This window comes from Lithobates pipiens, unplaced genomic scaffold (assembly GCF_037356315.1).
Source record: "Lithobates pipiens isolate NorthernLeopardFrog02 unplaced genomic scaffold, aLitPip1_a1.2 Scaffold_1, whole genome shotgun sequence".
NCBI classification, from domain to species: domain Eukaryota; kingdom Metazoa; phylum Chordata; class Amphibia; order Anura; family Ranidae; genus Lithobates; species Lithobates pipiens.
The window spans coordinates 94,197,973-94,210,252 of NW_027507685.1; positions in this window are offsets into that span (position 1 = coordinate 94,197,973).

The following is a 12,280-nucleotide window of genomic DNA, read 5'->3' on the forward strand; positions in this document are numbered from 1 at the left end:
GCTTAATCCTCGTGGCACCATTTTGTCCCAAAAGGCCATGGTTTACAACGTTGCTACAGCTGACAGACCAGCCTCCACTGAGACTTCCCTGTAGACAGGACCTCTTGTCGCAGGGACCTCTTTTTCACCCTCGAGTAGCCTTGCTGAACCTCTCAGCGTGGTTACTGAAGAGGAAATCTTGAGAAGTAAAGACCTGACAGTAATTCAGACCCTATTACAGAGTAGAAAGCCAACCACCAGAGCTATATATAAAAAGGTCTGGAGAAAGTTTAATAGTTGGTTGGATGACTGTGGGAGGAAAGACATGGACACAGCTAATATCCTTCAGTTTCTACAAGAGGGAATAGACCCCTAGTACTATCAAGGTTCAGATCGCTGCCCTAAGTGTGTACCTAGAAAAACGGCTGCAGGAAGATCCTTTCATCTCTAGGTTTTGTAAGGCAATCTCTAGACTTAAGCCAGTCAGAGTCAACAAAGCTCCATCCTGGGATCTAGCTGTTGTATTGAAAGCGTTCTTAGGATCACCCTTCAAATCTATATCAGAGGCCTCTCTAAAGCTCCATACACACTATCAGTTTTTCTGCTGAGTTTTTCCTTCGGGTTTACCAAAACCATGTAGTAGAAGGGCCTGCCTGATTGCCTACAAATTGAAACTCCTAAGGTTTGACCTCATATTATATGGTTTTGGTAAATCTGAAGGAAAAACTCAGCAGAAAAACTGATAGTGTGTATGGGGCTTGAGACTTATTACACTCAAGACGGTTCTGCTTGTAGCAATCAGCTCAGCTCGGACGGTTAGTGAGATACAAGCTTTTTCTATAATAGAACCGTTCCTATAAATTTTAGAAGACAGAGTTATTCTAAAGACAGACACTGGGTTCTTGCCAAAAGTGGCATCTAGTTTCCATAGGTCACAGGACATTGTCCTTCCTTCTTTCTGCCAGAATGCATCAAATAAGAAAGAGGAAAGGTTTAATTTGTTAGATGTAAGATGTTTTTAGAATACCTTAAGGTAACAAATCCATTTAGAATCTCAGATTCCCTCTTCGTCCTGTTTTCAGGTCAGCATAAAGGACAGAAGGCTTCAAAAGCCACCATAGCTAGGTGGATCAGGCTGGCTATAGCAGAGGGTTATAGAGCAATGAACAAAGACCCTCCTGGGGGTATTAGAGCCCATTCCACGAGGGCATTGGCGGCATCCTGGGCAGAAAAGGCTGGTGCCACCCCAGAGCAAATATGTAAAGCAGCCACGTGGTCAAGCTTTTTCACCTTTACAAAACATTATCGACTGGATCTAATGTCCAGTCAGGATCAGGCTTTTGGGAGGAAAGTCCTCCAGGCTGTGGTCCCACCCTAATCTGGTGAGTACTTGAGGATCCTCTCAAGGGCTGTCCTGGAAGACAATTGGGGAAAACCGGAGTTAGTACTCACCGGTAACTCCTTTTCCAGTAGTCTTCCAGGACAGCACGATCCCATCCTTTATTTTCTCTCATAAGTTTAATACAATAACCATATTGCTTGTTGTGGTTTTTTTACAGTTCCATCCTTCGGTTCTTGGTAAATGACTGACCAGGGATCTGAAGGTCCGCCTTTTGAACTTTTGGCAATGCGTTTCCTGGGTCGATGGCTCAAGGGCTGTCCTGAAAGACCACTGGAAAAGGAGTTACTGGTGAGTACTAACTCCGGTTTTGAACATCCTGACTGGGCATCGTATGACGTCCTCGGGATATTAAGCCGCTGCGAGCGCCCAGGGGGAGCGCATTGCGGCGATCGTTGTTTTTGCGGTGTGTCAGTCTGACACCCTGCAACACCGATCTAGGTAGAGAGTCTCTGGCGGAGACTCTTTACTATGTGATCAGCCGTGTCCAATCACAGCTGATCACGAGCATAAACTGTCGGCGCTATATAAATCCTGTATAATAATAATAAATAGGAAGAGCCATTGATCGGCTTTTCCTCACTTGCGTCTGACAGACATGACTAGAGGAGAGCCGATCGGCTGCTCTCCTGACGGGGGAGGGGGGCCAGGACCACCAGGATGGCCATCCACACTGGACCACCATGTATGCCCCCCTAGACCCCAGGGAAAGGCACATCTGTGCCCAGGCAGCTGCCAATCAGTGCGCACTGAATGCCTACCAGTGCCACCAGCGATGCCCATCATCGGTGACCGTCAGTGCCCACTCATTGGTGCCACCTTATCGGTGCCTCCTTATCAGTCGGTGAAGGAAAACATACTTATTTACAAAACTTGTAGAACTTTTATTTTATAACTTTTTTTTTTTCAGTCTTTTTTTATTTGTTTAGCAAAAAATAAAAAAAACCCTGAGGTAATCAAATACCACCAAAAGAAAGCTCTGTTTGTGGGAACAAAATAATAAAAATTTAGTTTGGGTACAGCATTGCATGACCGCACAATTGTCATTGAAAGTGCGACAGTGCTGAAAGCTGAAAAATTGTCCTGGGCAGGAAGGTGTATCTTTTATATATATATATATATATATATATATATATGTGTGTACACATACACACTGTTTGGGGGTTCCAACTAATTTTCTAGCAAAGGAAAAACAAACAGATTTTCACATGTAAACAAAAAGTGCAAGAAAATGCTGTCGTCACTTCCGGTTCCGCCTCTTTGTTTATACACCCATTAGCGGACAGAAAAGCAGCCGATCAGACCAATCTGTGTCTGATCGGCTGCATTGGAGGCCAGAGGAGAGATTTTGGGTCTAATAGACGTCAGATCTCTCCCTAAAGAGGACCTGTCACAGCCCATACTGTCACAAGGGATTTTGTTCATCTCTTGTGATAGAAATAAAGTTAACCCAAAAAAACAAAAGTTTAAAAAAAAGAAAAAAGTTTGTATAAAGTAGTAATAATTTTTTTTTTTTTCAAGCACATGTGAGGTCTTGTTGCGAATGTTAGAGCCAGAGCAATAATTCTACCACCAGACCTCCTGTGAATGTTGTGTGAATCTTGGGTGAAAACCGACCCCCTCGGTTATGTCATTATTCTGATAACAGAAAGCTAACTCTGCTAGAGTAATTTTGTTCGCCGTTGGACACCAATTTTGGAATCCTAGCATTGTTACACATAGGTTACCCCAAACAGTTGGGGGATTTCAGTTTTTTTATTTGTATTCATTACTCCTTTAACTGCTTCAGCCTCGGAAGATTTTACCCTCTTTCCTGACCAGAGCACTTTTTGCGATTCGGCACTGCGCCGCTTTAACTGACAATTGCACGGTCGTGTGGTATTGCACTCAAACAAAATCGACGTCCGCTTTTCCCCACAAATAGAGCTTTCTTTTGGTGGTATTTGATCACCTCTGCGGTTTTTATTTTTTGCGCTATAAGCAAAAAAAGAGCGCCAATTTTTGAAAAAAACTATTTTGTTTTACTTTTTGCTATGATAAATATCCCCCAAAAATATATATATAAAAAAAAATTCTCAGCTTAGGCCGATACATATTCTTCTACATATTTTCTGGTGAAAAAAAAATTGCAATTGATTGATTTGCGCAAAGGTTATAGCGTCTACAAAATAGGGGATAGTTTTATAGTTTTTATCATTAATTATTTTTTTACTAGTAATGGCGGCGATCAGCGATTTTTATTGTGACTGCAACATTATGGCGGACACGTCGGACAATTTTGACACATTTTTGGGACTATTGGCATTCATACAGCGATCAGTGCTATAAAAATGCACTGATTACTGTAAAAATATCACTGACAGGGAAGGGGTCAACACTAGGGGGTGATCAAGGAGTTAAATGTGTTCCCTATATATCTAACTGAAGAGGGGAGGGGACTGTGTAGGGGAGATGACAGATCGCTGTTCATATGAACAGACGATCAGTCTCTTCTCCCCTCAGAGAACTGGCAACTGTTTACACACACAGATCCCGGTTCTCGGTGTGCCACGAGCGATTGCGGGAGCCCGGCGGTGAACGCGACCGCCAGGCACTCGCATCAGCTCCGTGGGCAAGCAGTGGGCACACGCGTGCCCATGGTAGCCACAGTGCGAAGGGACGTTACATAACGTAGTTTCGCCCAGCCGTGCCATTCTGCCGCAGTAAAACTGTGGTGGCTGGTCGGCAAGCGGTTAAATGCCGTTTCCCAGTAGTGTGATACGAGGACCCTGCGAATCCAGTGCGGGTTCACACATTGCACCTGAATCGCAGCAGTGGTTCAGACTGAGACCTACGAACCGCTGCGGGCGTCAATGTAAAATTAACTACACCCCCAGGTTGGTCAGCAGATCACAGTGCGATCTGTGAAATGGTGCAGGAATCGGATCGCATAAGTGTGGACACCCAATGCGATTCTGATTCCAGTGCAGACCAAAAAAAGGCACCCTGCACAATTTTGGTGCGAATGTGATGCGATTTCAGCCATACAGTTTGTAAGGCAGAAATCGCATGCGATCTGATCAGTAATGCGGTGCGAATCACAAGCAATGTCTGGCATCGCACTAGTGTGAACCGGGCCTAAGAGAGTTTTCAGGTTTTGTACATACAGCCCCTTTAAATGCATTAGATCTGATTTTTTTTAGATACTGTATATTTTTCATGTACAGTGTATCCAGAAAGTATTCACAGTGCTTCACTTTTTCCACATTTTGTTGTTACAGCCTTATTCCAAAATCGAATAAATTCATTATTTTCATCAAAATTCTACAAACCATCCCCCATAATGACAGCGTGAAAGAAGTTTGTTTTGAAATCTTTGCAAATTTATTAAAAATAAAAAAAATCCCACGTATATGAGTATTCACAGTCTTTGCCATGATACTCAGAATTGAGCTCAGGTTCCATCCTATTTCCACTGATCATCCCTGAGATGTTTCTACAACTTGATTGGAGTCCACCTGTGGTCAATTCAGTTGATTGGACATGATTTGGAAAGGTACACACCTCTCTATATAAGGTCCCACAGTTATCAGTGCATGTCAGAGCACAAACCAAGCCATGAAGTCCAAGGAATTGTATGTAGACCTCCAAGACAGGATTTTATGGAGGCACAGATCTGGGGAGGGGTTCAGAAATTTTTCTGCAGCATTGAAGCAATGAGCACAGTGGCCTCCACCATCCGCAAATAGAAGATGTTTGGAACCACCAGGGCTCTTTCTAGAGCAGGCCACCTGGCCAAACTGAGCGATCGGGGAGAAGGGCCTTGGCCAGAGAGGTGACCAGGAACCCGATGGTCACTCTGACAGAGCTCCAGTGTTTCTCAGTGAAGAGAGGAGAACCTTCCAGAAGAACAGCCATCTCTGCAGCACTTCACCAATCAGGCCTGTATGGTAGAGTAGCCAGACGGAAACCACTCCTCAGTAAAAGGCACATGACAGCCCATCTGGAGTTTGCCAAAAGGCAACCGAAGGATGAAGGACTCTTAGACCATGAGAAGCAATATTTTCTGCTCTGATGAAACAAACACTTTTTGGCCTAAATGGCAGCTGTCATGTTTGGCGGCAACCAGGCACCGCTCACCTGGCCAATACCATCCCTACAGTGAAGCATGGTGGTGACGGATGTTTTTCAGTGGCAGGAACTGGGAGACTAGTCAGGATCAAGGGAAAGATAAATGCAGCAAAGCACAGATATCCTTGATGAAAACCCGCTTCGAAGCACTCTGGGGAGAAGGTTCATCTTCCAACAGGACAACAACCCTAAGCACACAGCCAAGATAACAAAGGAGTGGCTACGGGACAACTCTGTGAATGTCCTTGTGTGGCCCAGCCAGAGCCCAGACTTCAACCCGATTGAAAATGGCTGTGCACCGACGCTCCCCATCCAACCTGATGGACCTTGAGAGTTCCTGCAAAGAAGAATGGGAGAAACTGTCCAAAAATAGGTGTGCCAAGCTTGTAGCATCATACTCAAAAAGACTTGAGGCTGTAATTTGTGCCAAAGGAGCTTCACCAAAGTACTGAGCAAAGGCTGTGATACTTATGTACATGGGATTTTTTTTTTTTTTTATAAATGTAAAACTTCTTTCACATTGTCATTATGTGGTATTGTTTGTAGAACAAAATGTGGAAACAGTGAAGCCATATGAATACCTTCCAGATGCACTGTAAAGTGCATGCCTGCTCAGTAATGTATCAGTGTAACATTTACAGGTATTTTATTATCTCTCAGATCACACTACTCCTCCCGACAGTGCCTGCATCAGCATTCCTGGGAACATGCTATAGGAGTTGTTGGAGACTGAGGACATTTTATAGGAGGTGTTGGAGATTGGGAACATGTTATAGTGGTTGTTGGAGACTGGGGACATGATATAGGATGTGTTGGAGACTGGGGACATGCTATAGGCTTTGTTGGATACTGGGGACGTGATATACAGTAGGAGGTGTTGGAGACTGGGGACATGGTATAGGAGTTGTTGGAGACTGGGCACATGCTATGGGAGCTGTTGGTGACTGGAGACATGATATAGGAGCTGTGAGAGACTGGGGACATGATATAACAGTTGTTGCAGACCAGGCACATGATATAGGATGTGTTGGAGCCTGGGGACATGCTATAGGAGTTGTTGGAGACTGTAGACATGCTGCAGAAGTTCTTAGAGACTGGGGACATGCTATAGGAGGTGTCGTAGACCGGGGACATTCTATAGGAGGTGTTGGAGACTGGGTACAAGTGATAGCAGTTGTTGGAGACTGGGGACATGATATACAGTAGGAGGTGTTGGAGACTGGGGACATGATATACAGTAGGAGGTGTTGGAGACTGGGGACATGGTATAGGAGTTTTTGGAGACTGGGCACATGCTATGGGGGTTGTTGGAGACTGGGAGCATGTTATAAGGGGTTGTTAGAGACTGGATACATTCTATAGGAGGTGTTGGAGACCAGGGACATGCTATAGGAGTTGTTTGGAGACTGGGGACACGATATAGGATGTGTTGGAGACTGGGGACATACTGCAGAAGTTCTTAGAGACTGGGGACATGCTATAGGAGGTATTGTAGACTGGGGACATGCTATAGGAGGTTTTGTAGACTGGGGACATGCTATAGGAGTTGTTGGAGACTGGGGACATGCTATAGAAGGTGTTGTAGACTGGGGACAAGCGATAGCAGTTGTTGGAGTCTGGGGACATGGTATACAGTAGGAGGTGTTGGAGACTGGGGACATTTTATAGGAATTGTCGGAAACTGGGCACATGCTATGGGAGCTGTTGGTGACTGGAGACATGATATAGGAGTTTTTGGAGACTGGGGACATGTTATAGGGGGTGTTGGAGACTGGGGACATGGTATAAGGGGTTGTTAGAGAATGGGGACATGCTATAGGAGGTGTTGGAGACCGGGGACATGCTATAGGAGTTGTTTAGAGACCGGGGACAAGCTATAACAGTTGTTGGAGACTGGGGACATGATATAGGATGTGTTGGAGACTGGGGAAATGCTATAGGAATTCTTAGGCCGCGTACACACGGGCGGACTGTTTGCCCAACTTTGTCCGCTGAACAGTGTTTGGGCGGACAGTCCGCTCGTGTGTGGGCTTTCAGCGGACAGTTTCAGCGGACAGTTGGACGGACAAGGTTTTTCGGAAATTCCGTAAAACTGTCCGCTGAAACCTTGTTTCAGCGAACAGTCCGCTCGTGTGTAGGCTTGTTCGTCAAACAAAGTTGCGCGCATGCTCAGAAAGGATTTTCACGCCGAAAGCTATAATGCAGTGTATAGGACGTCGTATTTTTCGTCCCGTCGTACGTGCCGTTCACGTCATCGCGCACGGTTTCAGCAAACTGTTCGTCCGTCGTGTGTGGCCATGTCCGTCCATGCTAAGTTTGAGCGGACTGTTTGCCGAAACTGTTGGACGGACAAAGTTGGGCGAACAGTCCGCCCGTGTGTACGCGGCCTTAGAGACTGGGGACATTCTATAGGAGGTGTTGGAGACTGGGGACAAGCGATAGCAGTTGTTGGAGACTGGGGACATGATCTACAGTAGGAGGTGTTGGAGACTGGGGACATGGTATAGGAGTTGTTGAAGACTGGGCACATGCTATGGGAACTGTTGGCGACTGGAGACATGATATAGGAGTTGTTGGAGACTGGGGACATGCTATAGAAGCTGTGGGAGACTGGGGACATTTTATAGGGGTTGTTGGAGACTGGGGAGATGCTATAGGAGTTGTTGAAGACTAGGGACATGCTACAGAAGGCGTTGGAGACTGGAGACATGTCATAGGTTCTTAGAGACTGGGGACATTCTATAGGAGTTGGCGACTGGGGACATGCTTCAGGAGTTCTTAGAGACTGGGGACATTCTATAGGAGTTGTTGGCGACTGGGGACATGCTTCAGGAGTTCTTAGAGACTGGGGACATTCTATAGGGGTTGTTGGAGACTGAGAACAGGCTATATGAGTTGTTGGAGACTGAGGACATGCTATAGGAGTTGATGTATTCAAAAGAAACCGTGTTTATGGAACAATATACTGTATATTATAAAATAGGAAGCTGTTAGCATGCTATAAGATCTTTAACATAGCACCAATATTCATATATCAACTGTGCTGTGCTACTAAACTAAATGCAAACCTACACCATAAACAAAACCATATAAAATAAACAAAATAATAGTGATTCCAAAAGTCTACACTTGGTGCAATAGTTTATAAAAAAATATACCTCAATCAAATAGATCCAAAGGGTGATAATGTGAATTGTTTTAATAAAAAAGTTAGTCGGGTTTCACACTATGCAGAGGGCTTGATTCCTTTTCATTTTTACCCATGCATTGTGAGATGACCAGAGTTTGATTGCCTAAAGTATATTTCCTCATGTGTGCCAATCTAGTGGATGGAAGCCTGAAGCCTTGTGTAAGCGTGACCGCAACTATATTGTGCATTATATGACTTTCCTACAACTTGAGAGTCATATCCACTACATTACCAAAAGTATTGGGGCGCCTGCCTTTATACGCACATGAACTTTAATGGCATCTCAGTCTTAGTCCGTAGGGTTCAGTATTGAGTTGGCCTGTCCTTTGCAGCTATAACTGCTTCAATTCCTCTGGGAAGGCTGTCCACAAGAAGTCCTGTCTCGCAGTCTCCGGTCTAATTCATCCCAAAGGTGTTCTATCGGGTTGAGGTCAGGACTCAGATCAGGACTCTGTGCAGGATAGTCAAGTTCCTACACCCCAAACTCGCTTATCCATGTCTCTATGGACCTTGCTTTGTGCAAGAGTACCCCTTGATAAAGTCACGCGGGCAGTGACAAAACGTGTCGGGCAGAGCCTGTAACGTCATCGCATAAGAGTGGGAAGCAGAGAGCGAGCCGTTGGGAACACAGGGCCGAGGATCTGCGGATGTTTCAGTGATCCAGGGGCAATTCACCAAACCACACAAGCTTATTACCTGTGTGCACCAGGAAAGTGCATCTGTAAATGTGAGTTTATTACTGTCAGTTCTTTCCTTACCCCTATGATACCTATGTATGAGAAATACCATATAAGGCATCAGGAGCCCTTATACCGACAGAGGAATGGCAGATTGCTGGATTGCTACGCCTAAGTGGAAGGTATTTCTGGATCCTTTTTTGTGTCTCCCTGGGAGGTGAGCGCATAGTGTGACCAGTGGAGGGCACTTTGGTGTGTACAGCAGTTTTTATTATTATCACCGGACTTTCACTGTTGAATATTTAGACACTTGCACAGTGCATATAGATGAGAACACTAATTGAATGATTGGATGAATCGTCATATCAAGTTTGTCGCTTGCGTCAACTGTTACTAATTTATGGACATTATGTTTACTTGATTGTGTTTTTAGCATATAGAGACATGTTTTGAGACTCTCTTATGGGCTGTTAAAGAGAGTTTATTGGTTTTACAGATCGTAAATTATACACATTTAGACACATTAGATGGGTGGCACAGTGGTGTAGTGGTTAGCACTCTCACCTAGCAGTAAGAAGGTCGCTGGTTCAAATCCCAACCACGACACTACCTGCCTGGAGTTTGCATGTTCTCCCTGTGCCTGCGTGGGTTTCCTCCGGGTACTCCGGTTTCCTCCCACAATCCAAAGACATGCAGGTAGGTTAATTGGCTTCTAATATTATAAAAAATGAACATACACTGAACAAGTGTATGCAGCAATAAATAAATGTACTCGTGCAAATTGCAAACAAGGTGCTAATAACTGCAGCTTTATCTATTAGTATTCACATAATACCAGTGGAGGCCCGTCCATAGGGGGCGCCGCACCCCCCATGTCCCTTTAAAAAAAAAATAATAATTCCCTCCCTATGTGCACTGTATCCTGGCGCCGGGCGCAGTGCAATATAGGAAGCGCCACGTCTATGCAATCTCAAGATTGCAGACGAGGCGCTTCATTTGGCCAAAAAAAGAGCACTCTGTGGCACAGACGATCAGGCCACAGGTTCCGGCGCGATCGACTGGCCGAGCAAGTGTATAGACTTGCACTTGAGTGAGCGGTGGGCGGTGCTTCTGATGTCACTCAAGGAAGTGACGTTGGCACGGCACTTCACTGTTCTGTCCCGACTCACGCATGAGAGGATCAGGTAAGGGGCTACCACAAGGCTGCTTAAAAATTCAATCTTCTTCTTGAATCTTGATTCTTTATTCAGCGCCGCCGCCAGTACCCCCTCCACATCCGCAGGGTTACTATGGTGGTCGGCAGCATACCGCAGTATACCCCAACCCCACCCCCCTGCTAAAAAAAGATTTAAAGAAAAAGTGTTATCGGTGGTCGGGCCCCCCCCCAAAGAAGCTTTAAAAAAAAAAAGGGTTATTAATAATAACCCTTTTTAAAAAAAAATCTTGTCTAAGGGGGGGTATGCTGCCAACCACCGATAATAACCCTTATTTTTAAAATCTTGTTTAGCGGGGGGGGGGGGTGGGGGGTTATTAACCCTTTTTTTTTAAAAGGCAGCATACCCCCCCAACAAAATAAAAAAAAGGGTTATTATCGGTGGTCGGCAGCATCAACCCCCATACCTGCCCCCCCAACAAGATTTACAGGTTGTAGATACGTGTGATTTACAGAATGCAGATATGTGTGATTTACAGGTTGTAGATATGTGCAATTTGCATGTTGTAGATATGTGCAATTTACAGGTTGTAGATATGTGCGATTTGCATGTTGTAGATATTTGCGATTTACAGGTTGTAGATATGTGCGATTTGCATGTTGTAGATATGTGCAATTTACAGGTTGTAGATATATGCGATTTGCATGTTGTAGATATGTGCGATTTGCATGTTGTAGATATGTGCAATTTACAGGTTGTAGATATGTGCGATTTACAGGTTGTAGATATGTGCGATTTACAGGTTGTAGATATGTGCGATTTACAGGTTGTAGCTATGTGCAATTTACAGGTTGTAGCTATGTGCAATTTACAGGTTGTAGATATATGCGATTTGCATGTTGTAGATATGTGCGATTTACAGGTTGTAGCTATGTGCAATTTACAGGTTGTAGATATGTGCAATTTACAGGTTGTAGATATATGCGATTTACATGTTGTAGATATGTGCAATTTACAGGTTGTAGATATGTGCAATTTACAGATTGTAGATATGTGCGATTTGCATGTTGTAGATATGTGCAATTTACAGGTTGTAGATGTGTGATTTACAGAATGCAGATATGTGCGATTTACATGTTGCTGAATGCAGATATGGGCAATTTACAGGTTGCAGAATGCAGATATGTGCGATTTACAGAATGCAGATATGTGCGATTTACATGTTGCAGAATGCAGATATGGGCAATATACAGGTTGCAGAATGCAGATATGTGCAATTTACAGGTTGCAGAATGTAGTTATGTGCGATTTACAGAATGCAGATATGTGCAATTTACAGAATGCAGATATGTGCAATTTACAGGTTGCAGAATGCAGTTATGTGCGATTTACAGAATGCAGATATGTGTCATTTACAGGTTGCAGAATGCAGATATGTGTCATTTACAGGTTGCAGAAGGCAGATATGTGTGATTTACAGGTTGCAGAAAAGGTGGGCGCGCATCGCGGAAGTTCTGTGTTCGCCGTGTCCCCCGGGGACAGGCAAACACAGATCGCTGTAAACGGCCAATCACAGCGGCCGTTTACAGCGCGATCGGCGTGTCCAATGGGAGATGATCTCATATGTAAACATATGAGATCATCTCTCAGCGCCGCTCTCCCTCCTCACACAGACAGAGTGTGAGAGGGGAGAGATGAACGGCTGCAGCGGCAGCCGTTCTGCTTTGCATTCTTTTGATAAAAAAAAAGTAAAAAAAAAAAAGTGCCATCC